The following is a 19,158-nucleotide window of genomic DNA, read 5'->3' as shown; positions in this document are numbered from 1 at the left end:
TGTTATTACTAATATCACTATCGTCATCATCTCTATCATTTATATTGTTTAATAACTTGCCGTTCACATATGGTGGAACTCTTGAATCGTATCCATCAATCAGCTCATCAAAAAGTAACGAGATTAGTCTCTCTTCGGAATCTTTAGGTGTGGAATCGGTGGATCTGTTTTAAAAAAAAAATCGGACAGGAAGATCTCTAGTATGCCAGCAGCTTGGCAAACTATTTCAAATGCATTGCATACATTGTTAGAATTAAAGCATTGAAGATTATAGAAGTTTTAAGTAACGTCTTTTTCTCAGCGGCAGTTTCAAGGATTGACCAAAGGGAGGGGGATCGGGTGCAAGAGAGCAGGATGCCCATTTTTTCTTCCCAAATTATGTGACATGTTACAAAAATGTCATTCCAATTACTTTTTTTTCCAAAAACGTTCTTCACGTAATAAAAGGACGAAAACTGTGGGTGGGTGCATGTTGGAGAAGAAAACCCACATACGAGTTTCGAGTATGAATAACATTATGTGGGGGTGGGGGGGGTAGACAATATTATATAAATTCAAAGAAAAAGGTTTGTTTGAACTTTGGAAGAAACATAGTTTGAATCCCAAAGCCGAATGGACATTTAATGTCCTAATTACAAAATAAAACGGTTACTTCTGATCATGAAAGGATAATTGAATGGAAACAACCTGAATATCAGAACGGATCTGGGCGTCTGGTCTATCTTCATCATTCTAATGAGGCGTTGTTCAATTCCAAACCAACCATAAGTCCCAAAATTAGGCATAAATCGATCTTTGATTTAACCCAAAATCTGCTGTTTGCAACAAAACCTTTAACAGGGGCTTCAGGCCGCAGCTCCCTATCCATTAACATGATTATTCTACGACTTACTCCGTTATCTTGGAGTGCAAAATCCCGATGATTAGAATAGTACAACCACGAAAGAGTGCATAGGCCATCATGGCGTCTCAGATCAGTGTAGGAGCAGTGATAGCCTTGGGCTGTGGGGGGGGGGGGGGTAGTACGAGAAAAAAGAGCCTAGTGTGTAATATGAGATTGACCATAGACACAATACGTTTGTCATAATGACTCTAAACAAATAATTGAAAAATAAGGATTAAAAGAACATCATGAGGTTCATGACCATAATTATTAGAAGTACTGGGGCAGGGGCCACCCAAATACTTTAATTTGTAGGGATAAATAGCTTGGAAATAGAGGACTGGCTTTTGAGTTTTTCCCCCCTTTTTTTAAATTCATAATACAAATAAATCACCCATGGGTACTTTTCCGTCTATAAAAACCTCCTGCATGCCACTATACCCTGGATAATGACAGCAAAGGGTGTCTTTTATGCCTCTTTCAGCAAGCAAATACGCTATCTTCCAAATGTAAAGAAAGAGTATTCATTTGCTATTCCCGTTTGCGTTATAGTAACAAGACCATCTTACTTGAATTTAATTATACTTTGGTTTTAATAGAGTATATTTTTGTAATACAAAGAAATTTCAGAAGAAAACTTAGAAAAATAAGAATACGATAAAAAAGTGATAACAAGACCTCATGAATTAAACTATATACAATTATATACAATGTACATCAATGTGCACAGTGTTATTGGTTTTGAAATCCGGTTAAAACAATATATACCTAGTACTACATGACACATCCGGGAGCAAAGACATTCTAAGTAACATTGCCATTATTGTCTACTTACTATATCAATCACGTCACTATGGCAACGACAACATTAATTTCATTCAAGGTTGAAGGACCCTAGTGCTTCAGCGTGTTCAATGTTCATGGAATAGAAAGTGTTCAGGTGAGTGGATGGAGGATCGATGCATGGAGCATCATTCTGTTGACCTGGGAAAATAAATCTAAACGTGATTCCTGATTTAAAAGGATACAATGAAAAAGATTCGGGTGAAATTGACGTAGAAAATACAACCAAAACACACTTTCATTCCTCTACGTTTCGTTTTGATTTCCAATAACGATGTCTAGATGTAAACCAGATAGGATCAAAATGCATTTCTTGGTAAGTAACTGCTAAATACCCTAATTTCAAGCTCAAATTCAAATCAAGTATATGTATACATGACAGGTGACGGGATACGTGACTATACCAAGAAAAACTACTTTTAGTCAAATTTTGTTCTTCACCAGCCCCCCCCCCCTCCCCTAGTCTGCTATGCAGACTCTGAATGGCTCGTATGGTGGGATCTCGCGCGCAGCGCGCTGCTGCAAACAAAAGGGCGAGCGAAGCCACAATCTGCAGCCAAAGTAGACCTAGTCTGCTATGCAGACTCGTTGAATTAGATGTGGTATACACACTGCAGATGTGGGTCTACATTTGTAGACTACCCCGCCCCCACCCCGACAAAAAATGAAACGTGGGCTTCTCGAGAGTGATATATAGGTGCCATGAGCCTAATTACATCAGGAGGGCTAAATATATTCGTTCGACCCAACCCATTCGAATTTTTAATTTGATATTGCTGATTGACAAAAGGGTATGAATATGATTCAAAATCTAACACTGATTCTAGAAATGGTAACTACTGAACTTCCTTTGCCCAAATTGGGAAGATATATCAATGATTTGGAACTATTTTTTGACTGGCGGAAGAATTTGGGCTATTTTACTGTTTCAGTTGATAAATTTGATCCCATCGTAGTTATCTTCATAAATGGCGATTTATTTTTAAAATGAGCTGGCTACGATACCCTTCTCTGGTCAGATATGGAATGTCAGATATTATATCCTATCAAAAGGTAGTAAACATTTGACCCTCTAATTTCACATTTATTTTTTATGCCATTTTTCTATAAGACCTCACTTGGTAACGTGATTATGCCATCTACGTCAAACTATTCAGTAACCAGCCAGATCCAAAGGCGATGAGCGGAGCGATTTTATTTCTTTTGATCGATATTGGTACAGAGTAACATTAAAAAAATTATATTCATTGTCAGTACTTGATGGATGTAAGTCTCCACTCTAAAGGATAATAATAAAGGACTAATAACCCTATTAGTATTGAGTATATTCCCCCATTTCCATAAGACCGTAGAATACTGGATAATATGAATTAATGACTTTGGTTTAAATTTATAATCATGTTCTCCTGCAACTGTACAGTATGAATATATTTATGTATATTTCATTCTGGGTTTTTATTTGAATAAAATATAATACAATTTACTCTATACTATTGGGCCCGTATTCTGAAGTCAGGTTTAACTAAGACCATTGTCTAACTCTGTGATAAAATTATGGGAAGCCAAAAGTGTCAACATTTTTATTAAGTTGTATGTTTCTTATGTTTACTATGCTCTTTCCTGATTCATCGATGGTAAAGACAATCATCTATTTATACTTCCTAGATAATTATGAATGATTTGAGAGCCAAATGAGCTGAAATATGATATCTCTACTGTTAGTGATTTATGTACCAATTGGCTATCCATACTTAAACCACAACTTTAAACCTAAGTTTAAATTAAACCCGACTTCAGAATACGGGCCTTGGTCTCTAGATCGAGGTGAGAAGAAAATGTTATTTTCTTCGAAGACGAATTTTATAGTACTTCGTAAATAATACATGCCATTGAAATCCACTTCTATTCTTTCCTTTCTACCCTGGCTTTTATTTTCCATCTTCAATGACGATAATGGTGGCGATGAAATTATGATGATATGGTGATGGCCGTGATGATGATAACTAACACGACGGCAAGGCCGTGCGCAAACTTGTAGGGGGCATGAGTGCGTAAAAGGTTTGAAAACATAAGCTTATAACATAGGTTTTTTTCTTCTTCTGAAGGGTGAAATGGAACGATATGGTAGAGTAATAGAATATTAATAAAAAGATGATGATAAAAATGGAGGAAACATCTTCTGAACAAGATATAAAAAAGACAATAGTCGAGAAGATGATAAGAGAAATAAAGAAGATGGGAGGAAAAGAAGTCAGAGATAGGAAACGAAGAGGAAAACGATGGGAGTAATTAATATATCAAATTGCCCTACCAAGCACTATAAAAACACAACTTGCGCTTCTTATAATATACATTAGGTTAAGCAAGTAGCTCGTCCAACACACACGAAAACAATGATGAGTAATGACTAATAATAATCTTCTCTTCCACATTTGCAATCTGGAAAAAGGCGATGTCAATATCGACCACTGCAGTTTCTTGGCCAAATTGATACCTTTTGTCTAGAGTAGATCGAAGCAATTACACGCGATCTCGTCTTACGTAAGACTTACGTATAACATTGGTGGTACAGTGAGTCTATAATTGATGTGGTTTCATACACCAATTAAACACTTAAAAGTAGTATATTTCATTTAGTTCATATCGATTGATTTGGCAAGTATGTCGTTCTACGACTCTCTGGTCACACCTTCCAGGGGCGGATCTCGGGGCGCATCTAGCTTTTTCCCCCTTTTTTACACTGGCCAAAAAAGGGTTTCACTACAAATACTACAAAATGAAGGTCAATTTGGCCCCGAAAATTTTTAAAAGCATAAAAATCCAAAATGTAGGTCATTACTTTTTTTTATTTTGCATCCCAAAGGGGAGGGTTTAAACCCCTAACCCCCCCCTCGTAGATCCGCCATTGACGTCCACTTCAATTCTTTCAATTTCTCTTGTGTTCCCATCTACCAATCTACCATTTCTGTTCCTTGCCAACCCCTCCAACTATCATCCATGCTAAAGCAAAATTAGATCTAATTGGCTTTAATAAATTTCAAAGGGAAAGTCCGCTCTGACATTCCTCATAGCAGCATTGAAATGAGATAAGAGATATTTCCGAAATAATCTAAAGCAAACTCCACCCAAACAAGGTATATTTTAGATTAGGGCCTATAAATCAGCAAATCACTGAAAATTTCCAAAAAACATCTGACGAAAATTAAGAAATTTCATATTGTGCTGATTTTACAAAACATTAAATGAATTTAGACTGCAAATTAAAAATACATCCGGGGGGGGGGGGGCACTCAGTATATAATTTTTGTCTCGCCCGCGGCACATGCCTACCACTTTTTTGGTTGAGTACCCCCCCCCCAATACATCAAATGAACTCAATGAAATGTGGCTGCAAGAAACGGTATCCCCCCGACACGCAAGATCTCAGCCATGACCAACTACCCGATATCATTACAGACCAGTTCGTAGTTACTTCATGGACAATTTTGGTCAAATGACCTTTCATTTCTTTCACTATGATAGGCAGATTTCAAAGCAAGATATTACTTAAGCTTGCCTTACATAGCAGGATGAAGAAATTGAATAGACCAGGTGACTAGAATAGCACACCAATGAACACTTTATGAAGGTATTTGTTGCATTCCCACTTTGAATGCATATCATAGCATGTTGCACAATGTACTTGGCAAACTATGAAATACCATGTCGTTCGTGGACGCATTGTTGTTTTTTTGTGGATGTAAATGAAAAGCACAATTCAAAAGAATATATGAATAATCAAGACATCAAAGTTGGTGCTTATCTCATTAGATTTTAAACCACCATGTCACTTCAGTACAAATGACCTTCCTCTGATCATGCGTAGAATCTTTTGATCATGCGCAGAAAGGAACTACGAACTGGCTTAATCGTAGATCGGCAACCTTAGATGTGTAGTTGTTATTACTTCATTGCAATTCGTTGTGTTGCTATGGTTACTACTTCTGTCTAAAAACCTTTTCCAAATTACGTTCTACCCGGCATGACTGCACGGTTTACATTTATTAGCATAGTATCATCGTAATAAAGCCACAGAAAAAAAACTATTCAAGATATCTGTATTTGGATAAAACTGGAGAAGAGGTAAAATTATACTGAAAGTGACAATCAACCTTTCCAGGGGTACTCCGGCTGAAAATATTTATATTTTAATAAATGAAATGAAATTCACAGAACAATGAGCTGAAATTTTCATTAAAATCTGATTAAAAATAGCGAAATTATTGAACTTCAGAGTTAAGCAATATATTGTGTAAACAGTTTTATGCACGTCGTCATGAATATTCATTAGGTCATGTAGGTGGGCTGATGATGTCACATCCCCACTTTCCTTTTCTTATGTTATTACATGAAAAATCATAAATTTTTCAAATCATGTTTGAATATGTCTCCGTTGTACTGAAATAAGTTGCAGCAATGACTATCTAAAGCACTCAATCAGTTGTCATTCCATTTCTTTTTTTTTGGGGGGGGGGGTTCTTGAAGGAAAAAATGTGAGTGAACGTAATTTCATATAATAAAATACAAAAGAACAAGTGGGGATATGACATCATCAGCTTGCTCATGGAATATTCATGAAGACATGTCTATAAGTGACCGGAATAACGCAAATATTTAAAATGCCATGACTTTTTATTCCTTGTCCAATTTCGATAACATGTTTATTGTTCTATTCGTCTGATTTTTCGTTATCTGTAATTCAAATAATATTTTTTCAATCTGGGGTACCCCTTTAATTCGTGGCGTCAGTTGGACAACATTGCATGTATTAAAAATATAACTCTTTGTTCTCAACGCCTTGGAAAATTTATACAGATATTTTTGAATATCATGCAGTGCTGCTTTTCTGACCAATTCTCTAACCATCTATCTATCTATCTATCGATCGATCTATCTATCTATATATCTATATTTCTTTTTATGATTTTAGAATAAAAATAAACAAACATCATATTATTTTATTTTGCTTCGATCCACATACATGTAAAGTTTCATTCCGCCTGTCATTTGCACTGAACACTCCTTGCAAACATTTCCCTGAAGCATGACAAGGCAATGTCATTGACATGTTTTCATGATCATCACCAACCACTCCAATCATTCTAATGTTCAATTCAATTCAATTCATTTATTTTCCATTAAAAACTCAATCAAAATAAATACATACAAAATTCATAAATAAAAATCGGAAGGACCCCAAGAAAAGCATAGCTTGCGAGGATGGGATATGTGAGATGCTGTTAACAGTAACATCAAATTACTCACTGTATCTGTGGAAATCACCAATCACCAATCGCCAATCACCAATCGCCCATCAGCATAGGAAATGGTACATGTAAGACACTCACATTCACATAATATTCTGACATAGATCCACATGAAAACAACTTTTTTTTTTTTTTTTTTTTTTTTTTTATGTTTTTATTGTTTTCATAAATAATCAATTACAGGAAATCACAATATTTACATAATTAGACATGATCGTAAACAAACAAACAAAAATAAAACAACAAAATTGATAAAGAAAAAAGAAAAAAAGTGACAAGTAACATAATCCAGAACAAACTAAAACAATTAGAGTCTGAACACATACGTACAATCATTATATCAGGTAATGAGCCGTGGCAAAATATAAACCTGTACTTACGGGGTATAAAAAAATGCAACGTGTTTTACAAGTGAACTTCTTCAAAGCTCAAATCTCCATTTTTTTAAATGTAAAGCGAGCTTGTTTTTTTTTTTGGCCATATAGTATTCAGTTTCCCTTTGAGATTTGATGAAATTCTTAAAGAATTCAACATTTGGAGTATCACCACTAAATTTACAAATATATATGTAATATTTCACAATCAATAAAATGTAAGTTACAAACTTATCAGTTATTATACCGAACAGTTTTTCAAAACAACTTGTCATTGCCCTTCTTATCTTCTCTTTCCATTACATGAAGACAGGCTTTACCACCCCCTCCCCCCGTTTCATTTCATCACTTTCATTATCCCTCTCTCTCTCTTTATCTATCTCTATCTGTCTGTCTGTCTGTCTGTCTATCTATCTATATATCCCCAATGTCCCCAATTAATATTCAAATTCACCGTGGAATCTTATGCAGACTTGACCATTATACCTCTATCATGATCATAGTTCATAATCTCAGAATGATTTCCTTTTCATTTCATCATACGCATACAAAACCAGTCGGGAGTGCGTTCATCAAATATAATTATTTGTCCGACAAGTTGACCCGGATAAGAGAACTTTCCTTGATTTTGATTGGTTGAGAAGCAAAGTTCCTATGGTTACTGTCGAATGAAACATCAGACAAGTTCTTCGTGAAACCCACCCCATGGTCAGCGTGATCATCAATATCATTTCAAAATAATGATATTGTCAATTAGACAAATTACAAGCCATTGTACTCAAACTATCAACCCTGTATATAGCCCATTAAAGTAATTGACACAGTACGTGTCCATTGTAAACAAGTGACACTATGGGCTACTTGGATGAATTAGAAACGCTGTCGTATCTTGGTTCCTATCTTATAATTTTTCATTTTGTATCATCACAGAAAGCAAGCTTGCTCGGGACTCTTCACATTTTACGAAATATTTTTGAAATATTGAAGAAGTGAACAGTGAAAGAGGACTTATTTTATGAATAAATATTTCTGGAAGAATTTGGATAGCCCAAATACGCCACAGGAAGAATTCGCTGAGTGATATATGAACAAGACATCAAGTCTTGGAATATACAATAATTATTACTGTGCATTCAAGTTCATAAAGTTTATTTCCACTCTTACATAAAATATATCAAAGACATCATTACAGTAGGCAATCACAAAACATCAGAATACAAAACAACATAGTACAATTAAAAGAAATATACACGAAAGAACATCAAAAGAATCACAAATGTGTATTCAACATGAAACCTCACCCCGTACAAAAGTATTATATCATTATTTATAGTATTATACATAGAATATAGCATCACTAGGAGTGATCACCGACACGATGATTTTTCAAGTAGTGGGAGAAAAGAGAGAGAAGAGTGAGAACAAGCTGAAGAAAAGTAAAAAAATAATAATAATAAATAAAAAAAGAAGAAGACAGAAAAATATGCAGCCCTACATGTACATTACCCTATAATTCAATCGAGTAAAAAATATCACGTGACTTGATCGTCGTCTTGAGCGCCCCCCCCCCCCCCCCCCCCATCAAACCAGCCTGACGTACACCGACCCTGGTTTACACGGTACTGAGGAAATCAACATACCTTCATATTAAGAAAGACTACATCTAAGCTGGATACATGTGAGATTTCATCCATTTCTTACATCTTTCACAAGAGGTTTCAGAACTGAGAATAAATGGAGTTTATTCCAATCTCTTGCTGCATGCAGCTCCTATATATGGTTGCATGCCCTATTGGGGCCAACATGGCTAATCGAAAGAGATCTTTACTTGAACGGCAAGTTTTCTCTTAGTCATGAGTCATGGTTATTCACCTTAAGCATGTTAAGTTCACCCTTAATATAGTACCAGTACATGATCATGAAATTAATACGTAAAACCAGAGAATCTTATATAATATCCTTTCTTTAACTGGTATAGTCGATGTAATAGAATAGCTCATCAGTGTGTACGGTCAACTCTATAACACGCTACTCGCTTTTGCAGACCTTCGCTGTAGCCTTCTGAATAATAATCTAACACTTCCTAAATCTAATCCTGATTGTATTTCATTGCCAGAACGTTTTCAAAATATCTTTGTGACTAAAGTAAAAGAAATTTCTGATGAATTGACTGATGTGTATGTTGAGCGGTTGCAACTCCTAAATACCCTTGCAGCAATTGCCCTGAGCAATTGTGGTTTCTCGTTGAAAGTATCAAACGACATCCACTCTTCCTTTAGATATAGGGATATATGAAACCATTCTTGTATACTGCTCGATTTTTCTTCAGCATTCGATACAATTAAACATGAAGTATTATTGCAGAGGTTGAAACTTAGGTTTGGCATTACGGGTCTTGCTTATAAGTGGTTTGAATCATATTTGACTCAAAGAAATCAGATAGTAGTAATAAACGGGTTAGAGTCTTCAGTTCACGAGCCTTATATAGGCGTACCCCAAGGTTCAATGGTAGGTCCGTTGTTATTTACCATGTTCTTATCTCCTCTATATTATGATGTGATTAGGTATAATGGATTATCTGGGATGTTTTATGCTGATGATACGTAAGTATTATGTTCAGACCAAGTTTTATGGAGAACGGTCCTTTGCCCACGCTGCCCCTTCACTTTGGAATACCACCCCATCATAATTATATAAAGAACTCTTCTCCTCCCAAGTTTAAATCCACTTTGAAAACATACTTATTAAAAAAAAACTTCTAAATTAGTTAGTGCCACGATTGCCAGCAAATTTATCATTTTTCTTTGCCTCTTCTGTCTCCTGCAAAAGCGCATAGGGACGCATTTGACAGTGATATGCGCGATATAAGCATGTTGGTATTATTATTATTATGATGATGATGATGCATTTGACAGTGATATGCGCGATATAAGCATGTTGGTATTATTATCATGATGATTATGATGATGATGATGATGATGATGCATTTGACAGTGATATGCGCTATTATCATGCTGGTATTATTATTATTATCATTATTATGATTATGATGATGATCATGATCATAATGGTAATAGTAATAAATATAATAACAATAGTAATAGAATATGCGACTTCTATGATCACTCTGCACTGCTGGATATATAAGACAATTAATATACCGATATATGATATTATTGATATGCCTCAAATAGTTTGAAGGGATCAAGTTTCATATTGATGACTGTGACCTTGGCCATGTTAACTAGCACATGACGGTGGATACAGGCGAAGCCCGGATTTGGACAAGATATGCTGAACATCATTATCCATATAGCTATTACAGTAATAGCTCTATGGTGTTAATAATGAAAATGGAATCGTGCTACGCTCACATTAGCCCATCATACATTCAAGCGAAGCGACAATCAGGGACGGGAAATACATTGTATGATCAAAGAGGCGTCACATATTGTACTGAAGAAGAGTCATATAGAGGAACAACATCATACAATAGCTACCATCATCTGTCATCTTGATGATGACAATGCAAAGTATACAGTTGGCAATCTTATCATGCCTAGCTTCAAAGTGATAAATAGGATTCGAACCTCGAGTTAAAAGATGAAATTGTTATGAAAACGTCACGAGATTTATAATTATAAAATCATGAGCATTATCGTCATCGCAACAATCCTTTTCGTCTTTTCCTTCTTCTCCCTCTTATCTTTTTTAACTCCTCTTCTTCTTCTTCTTCTTCCCCTCCTCCTCCTCCTTCTTCTTCTTCTCCTTCTTCTTCTTTTTCTTCTTCTTCTTCTTCTTCTCCTTCTTCTTCCCTTCCTCCTCCTCCTCCTCCTTCTTCTTCTTCTCCTTCTTCTTCTTTTTCTTCTTCTTCTTCTTCTTCTCCTTCTTCTTCCCTTCCTCCTCCTCCTCCTCCTTCTTCTTCTTCTCCTTCTTCTTCCCTTCCTCCTCCTCCTCCTCCTTCTTCTTCTTCTCCTCTTCCTTCTCTTACTCCTTCTGTTATTCCACACTCTATGTTCCATTTGTTTTTCCATAATCAAAATGTTTATTGAACACCATATTGAATGGATAATGTTGCGCTAAAATCCGATGTTATTATTCTTATTAAATTAATTTTATCACCCTGCATTACATTTCCCACCATAGTGAAAGTACCATCACAACCTGATCACAACCACCAGAGCAACACGCATACACCCTTCATCTAAATGACAGATACAATTAGAACTGATGTCAAATTAATTCACACACCTAAAATGTAGTATTATCTGATAATTGTAGTATATATGAATAAAAGTCTCAATAAAACTTTTGCAAGGTAGACTTCTGTGCGTTTGAGCAATATTAAATGAATGAATATCAACAAATTATATAAAGCATAGTACAGAAAATATAAAATATGAATTCACTCTAAATTTCAAGTATTTAGCATAAATCCATAGCGGCTGTGAACATGGTGAATAGTAAGTAGACGAATCTATTAGATCAAGATCCGTTAAATTTATTCACAGACGCAATTGGGTTAATCAAATCTTAAAAATATAGGACCTATAGGAGAAAATGTCGGTTTCAATACAATCAAGTGAAAACAAGAGAATGCACATTGTTCGATACCATGACGATAAAATACGTTTACACTTACCATATTACTGACTTCCAATTGAAAGTTTCAACACGACCACTTCACAAGCAGATGCACACCAACTATGCATTATTTTGATCATACTAACATGACTTTTATCATGTTTATCAGGTGAGCAATTATTGCTTCCATTTGACGGTGCATCATCGGCGGCGGATGGAGAATGCTTGCTCCTAGACAATATATCAGCCCAGTGGCGGATCAAGTTGGGGGCACGTCCAACCTGTGCCCCCTTTTGAGAGCCATAAAAATTAATTGCGATGGAAAATGTCATGCATACGCAAGTGGAGACCTTTTTTCTTCTTTGCTATATCCTCGTCAATTTTTTCGTGACAGAAACCACTTTAATTCGGGAGTGAAGACACTTTTTTTGGCTTGACAATTATTTTTTTGAACAAAAATGCCCTCCCCTTTTGACGAATTCTGGATCTGCCCCTGTACCAGCCAAAGATCATATATAATTTCGATTGTCCTTCAGGATCGGTAAGTCAATAGTAGCCGGGAAGATGGAGCAGAGCAATCGATAGCATAAAAATTGCAGATGTGATTTAATCATTATTTGCGATTGCTCTTAACGATCAAATGATATTGATTTTCATGTTTTGTTTGTTAATTTCAATGATACGGGTATATATCTCACTGACACCATTAACGTGATGGCTATGGATTTATTGAAGTTGCATGATATAATGTGAGAAAGTGGGTCACAGAATTGTTTCCCCTCCCTCCCCTTATTTCTGCGATTGTCTCCCTCTTTCTCATTCTTTTCTCTCTCTGTCTCTCCTTCTCCTGGCTGGCACCCCACGAACCGAACGGTCTCTTTCTCTGTTTTTTCCTCCCCTCCCCCACTTTCTCTCTCTCTTTATACCCTCTCCAATTCTCCCTCCCTTCCCATATATCTCACTGTATCTTACTCCAACTTTCTCTTCCACGTACTCTGTCCTTTACTCATTATTCCCGGCCGCCCCCCCCCCCCATCTTCCCGACTGCTTCCTCGCCAATATCACATGCAAATACACCTGATGTGAGATTACCATTCGATACCAGCATATCCAGGAGTTAACATCATCATTACCCATCATCATTTAGCCGAGGCATCATCTCCAATTAAAACAATGGGAGCACTTTATGATCATAGGGTAGTTCAAGAGGGCTCAAGAACACAGTGAATGTATTAAAAATACCCGTCAAATGACAAAGAACAGCTTAAAGATCTTTGTCGAAATTTGGTGAGACGAGTTTTCGGAGCTGACGAGCAATAATTTGTTAATACAGTACGTCGTTTGTCCAGAGTCAAGGACGAAACCGATGTTTTCATTCACCAATATATTCGACAAAGACTTGTCTTTGTCATGAAGGGCATTTGACAATACATTGTCTCTGTTCTTAAACCTTCCGTACGTTACGTATAGCGCAAACTCCGCACTGTAAAAACTGCGGTGTTAAAACTGACACCAGTTGGTGTTAATAGAGGACCACACCCTGAGGTGTTAAAATTACAACCTACAGATTAAACAGAACACCAAAGAGTGTAAATGTAACAACCAAAGGTGTTGTAATAACACCTATAGGTGTAAAACTAACACCACCAATTTAACACTGGTGTAAAATAACTGGTGTGGTCCTCCATGTACACCGGTTAACACCACAGTTTTTGCTGTGCGTAAGTACTTCCAAGACCACTACCTTGTTTATTACCAAGGCCATTTTGTAAAATCACTTAGGATAATCATAAAGGTAACCTTGCATTCTTGCAACTACCATTGGCCTAATTAAACCTTGATACTGATCGAGCTCCGTTTTCATGGAAATCACCAAGTTCGTTATATTAGACGGTTCCCACGTCCCCCATCGTCCCTGTCAGTGACCCTTTCACTTGATCAAACTGATTTTTTTATAAGGTATATTAATTATCGAGACTGCAAATGCAAAACTCTCAAAATTTACAGGTGATTAGCTAGATTCATATGGAGATTGATTTTCATGGCCCATTTATCTTACCTTCTCCCAGGTGATCTGCATCGGGGGGGGGGGGGTAAGATAATGTATAAATTATTGTAGACAGTGGACTTCTTTGTGCAAGCTCTTCGACTTATTCCAAACTTGAAATCATCTGACCATCACCATCACCCCGGGGGGGGGGGCACTCAGTATATAACGCATAGTGGGTATGTGCCGCGGAGGGGACCCCCATTTTTACACTCAAATTTCCGTTCCAAGGCATAGCATTTTTGTCATATTGAGACAGAGAACAAAGAAAGCCGCTCCAAAGCATACAGCCAACATCTCCTCCCCATCATCAGCTGCAGTAGCAGTACAGCAGTAACATCACTCTTCGCCATCAAAACCGACAAAAACTGCCATCGTCGTCATCATCATTCTCATCATCATCATCATCGATCATCATCATCATCATCAAAGAGAAGAAAAGAAATTAGCAATAAAGAGGGGCACTCTTACAATCCATTTCTCTAAATGGGAAAACTTAAATATTAGACCATTTATTGGAGCCCAGAGCCAGTTCTCCACCAGATAGGGGATGGGGGTGTTTTAGGGGGGGGGGGGGTAGGGTCCAGGGCTGAGTTTGTTGTTGAGATTGAATTTATTTGAGTGAAGAGGCCGAGGCGATGGGTTTAAAAAAATATGCTGATGGCTTCAATTCGTTTTTGTGTATTTGGAAAATCTCTTTTTTATGTTTTTATTTGACACTGAAAAAAATTCAATATGTTGAATTTATTGTAGAAGTTTATTCTTAATGCATATTATTATCATCAATGTTATTTATAATTATGTATTGAAAGATGTCTGACATTGTGTTTTATTGTAACATTCAAGAAAAAAAATGATGTTAAATTTATGAGTTGTCAAGGTATTTATCCATTTGTAAAGACATCAAACTTCTATTTGATATATATATTTTATTTTGTATATGAATGGAAGTTGTCAATAAAAACTACTTAATACAAAAAAATCATCATCATCACAAAAGCGTCAACAGAGCCATTATCATCAGAGATGATCATTCATGATGATCATCACCATCGTCAACTCCATTATAATTCATCACCATCTCCACCATCGCCATAGCAATCATCCACCATCCATCATCACTGTCACACCATCCTATTAGATGTCATTAAAGAATCGCTACCACTATTTACAAATTAATTACCTTTATAATCCCATCACGTTACCAACAAGAGATACTATGTTTAATCTACTATTCATGAACATAAAAAAGACAACCAAGCGTTGTCTCGCATGCATATTGCAGTCATGAAGAGACTGCATGTCAAAACTATGCTATATGACTTAGATGGACCTCTGTTACGAGTTTGGCGATCCCACCTCGAAGCTATAGAAAGTTATTGTGTGTACAACACAGCACAGTGCCAGTCATGGAAAGTTCATTGACCTTTGACCTTAATCAAATTCAACTCACATTCGAACTTGACCTGCACCTTCAAGAGATGGACCTCTTGTATGAATTTGGCAATCCTACCTCGAAGATATAAAAAGTTATTATGTGTACAACACAGCACAGTGCCAGTCATGGAAAGTTCATTGACCTTTGACCTTATTCAAATTCGGGTCACATTTGAACTTGACCTGCACCTTCAAGAGATGGACCTCTGTTATGAATTTGGCGATCTCACCTCGAAGCTATAGAAAGTTATTGTGTGTACAACACAGCACAGTGCCAATCATGGAAAGTTCATTGACCTTTGACCTTATTCAAATTCAACTAACATTTGAACTTGACCTGCACCTTCAAAAGATGGACCTCTTGTATGAATTTGGCAATCCTACCTCGAAGATATAGAAAGTTATTGTGTGCACAGCACAGCACAGTGCCAGTCATGGAAAGTTCATTGACCTTTGACCTTATTCAAATTCGGGTCACATTTGAACTTGACCTGCACCTTCAAGAGCTGGACCTGTTATGAATTTGGCGATCTCACCTCGAAGCTATAGAAAGTTATTGAGTGTACAACACAGCACAGTGCCAGTCATGGAAAGTTCATTGACCTTTGACCTTATTTAAATTCAACTCATATTCGAACTTGACCTGTACCTTCAAGAGATGGACCTCTGTTATGAATTTGGCGATCTCACCTCGAAGCTATAGAAAGTTATTGTGTGTACAACACAGCACAGTGCCAGTCATGGAAAGTTCATTGACCTTTGACCTTATTCAAATTCGACTCATATTCGAACTTGACCTGTGCCTTCAGGAGATGGACCTCCGGTATGAATTGGGTGATCCCACCTCAAAGATATAGAAAGTTATTATGTGTACAACACAGCACGGTGCCAGTCATGGAAAGTTCATTGACCTTTGACCTTATTCAAATTCGACTCATATTCGAACTTGACCTGTGCCTTCAGGAGATGGACCTCTGGTATGAATTTGGTTATCCCACCTCGAAGCTATAGAAAGTTATTGGGTGTACAACACAATTGTTGACGACGACAACGCCGGAAATAGTGTTACCTGTCTCGCTCCGCTACGCAGGCGAGACAAAAAAATCATGAGAAACCATGAAAATGTAGGAGCATTGTTATAAATTTATTGATATCAAATATTTTTGGATCTGGTTCATAAGACATTATTTCAATAACAGTTAATACTGGACATACAATCGGTTATAAAATCAATTAAATTAATGCTACAACATAATCAAGGGTTAGAGTTTTAACTATTGCATAGTGCCATGGATCAACATCTTTATTTTTTCAAACTTGGAAAAAAAATCTAAAAACATAATTCAATCTATTGTTTTAAGAAGCCATTCCCAAGATTCAACACAATTTTGGATACCTCTTTCATGAAATGAATTTATTCCTAACTAAATACTCATAATGCTATACAACCGTGGAAGAAATGGACACATTACATGGGAGAAGTATCAAAATCTGACCACAGCATTGATGCACACCACACATACTGGGATTTTTAAAGTGTAAGTCTGCTTCACTCTTAAAGCTTTGTGAAATGCCCCAAGTAAATACTACTTTCAGAGCAAAAACATCACAAATCCATCAAATAGTTGAGATAATTTGATATCTTCTTTTTCAGACAAGGGCTCATGTTTCTTATCTGAATTTAACATGAACCATCCAGGACTGAAGTATGGGTTACCAGATGTAAGCTCATATCTGTTGATGCCTGGTAAAATTATTATTTTAAAACTACTTAAAAACACCAAGTAATAATGCCTCAACCCAAGAGTGCAGTAAATGTAACAAGCTTTACAGCATAAATGTTTTTTTAAATAATAAAGGGTATATATCAATAAATTACCGATTTGAAATATAGGGTTTGACCTATGTTCACAACAATATTAATATCATTTTCATAAGCAGTTTCAATGTTATTCATTATGAAATTCGTAAAAGGATATACAATCACTAATATAGATAAGTAAAAATGAATTCTAGAAGTACAATATACATTATTTTGATTTATGACTCCTTTATACATCAAACATATAAGCATTTTGTTCAAAAATTCACATCAAATATTTACATAGACAACATACATGTACATTTATATCTAGCATTACATTGCACTTAACACTGCTTTAACACACTTGTTGTGTTCATAAATAGTTTTTATTTCTTAGAAGTATAACATCTTACAGGCACCGATAGAGAATACATTAAGCATGACATTCATATTACCTTGGGGAGGGGGGGGGGGGGGGTGGTCACACAGTCTCATCTGTATTTCTCAAGAGAAAGAAGGAGGTAACTTTCATCATTTATTTTTTGTGTGCGAATCAAATTGGATAACAGAGAAGAAAAGCATGATACGCAAGAATTTAAGCAATCATCAAAACTTACAAAGATCATTAAAGAATATTTAAAATGAAAGAATTTATATCCTCCTATACCTGTTATAAATAAAATGATGAAACACTCATTGATAACAAAAAGTAAAAAATAAAATTAGGGAATACCGCTTTCTTCTTTTTAGGTGGTACATGTTCCGTCATGAATAGTTAATATAACTACATCAGTGTGAAAATCTACTTCCAATGAAAACTTGTGAAAATAGCATAAGTACAAATAATATTTTGAAAAATATTTTGTACTCTAATAATAATAATAATCCACTTTTATATAGCGCTTAATACATCGGAACGACGTGCTTTACAGATATATCATTACCCCGGTCATCAGATTCAATCAGTCATTCCCTCACACAATGTGTGCACATCCTCCACTCCCTGGTGTGTATTCCAGTCAGTCGCCAGTGAGGCGCACACAGTACTGGACAAGCTGCAATGACTTTCACATCCTACTGGGTACCCATTTAGCACCTGGGTTGAGAGTGGCAAAGTGTGGATTAACGCCTTGCCAAAAGACGCCAGACCGCGGTGTGATTCAAACACACGACCCTCTGTTTACAAGGCGAGAGTCAGAACCACTGGCTCCTCCACAATAAATAAGTAGATAATAAATCGCAACAAAACAAAGGCTTAAATTGATTTTTTTTTATTAAACTAAAATGATTCATACTATGACTACCATTTCATCCCTACAACTATTCAATAAATTATGGTGGGTACAAAATAAACATAATGAATTATATTCAAAGTTTTAGAAAAATTCTTAGTATAAGTAAAAGAAAATATGTTATGATTAAATTTGGAAAGTAAAGTGACAAAAAACAATAAGCATTCCTGCTTATTTGATCATCAATTCAACTAAATTTTTGAATTTTTTTTTTTTTTGAAGTTAATTCTAAAGAGACACCTATTCGATTTACATCTAACTTGATATTGTGTAGAAAATAATTTAGCTTTCAAATCAGAGAGATGATTAAATGATGTTTTACTTTAATTTTGTATTAGTCAAGATAATAAAACAAAATAATTTTCCAGTTTACCTATACTGTACTTTATCGCTTAGCATTTAAATATCAGGATGAAGTGTTCAGATTAAGCATGTGATATAGAGTATAACATCTCCATGAAACATTTCAGTGATTCAACATTGTACACTGTACATCAGGCCATCTATCACAAATTTCTGAACACATTTAAAGGCACACAGACTATGTATGTAAATATGACATAGAAGATCCAACAGCTCTATGTAATT

At 35.9% G+C, this 19,158-nt stretch overlaps 1 long non-coding RNA gene across 1 annotated transcript; it reads right to left on the bottom strand.

Annotated features, from left to right (window-relative positions):
* Window positions 1-65: 65 nt before the first annotated feature.
* LOC135154127 (uncharacterized) lies at window positions 66-9,209 on the bottom strand. The gene is made up of 4 exons (XR_010293546.1): window positions 9,047-9,209; window positions 1,719-1,867; window positions 893-1,002; window positions 66-164 (listed from the first exon to the last, which is right to left on the bottom strand). It is a non-coding gene; the product is annotated as an uncharacterized LOC135154127 (long non-coding RNA).
* Between the last annotated feature and the right edge of the window lie 9,949 nt (window positions 9,210-19,158).

Source organism: Lytechinus pictus, chromosome 5 (genome assembly GCF_037042905.1).
Source record: "Lytechinus pictus isolate F3 Inbred chromosome 5, Lp3.0, whole genome shotgun sequence".
NCBI lineage: Eukaryota > Metazoa > Echinodermata > Echinoidea > Temnopleuroida > Toxopneustidae > Lytechinus > Lytechinus pictus.
Note: the sequence above shows the minus strand (reverse complement) of the source record. Positions and strands in the feature narration are given on the sequence as shown.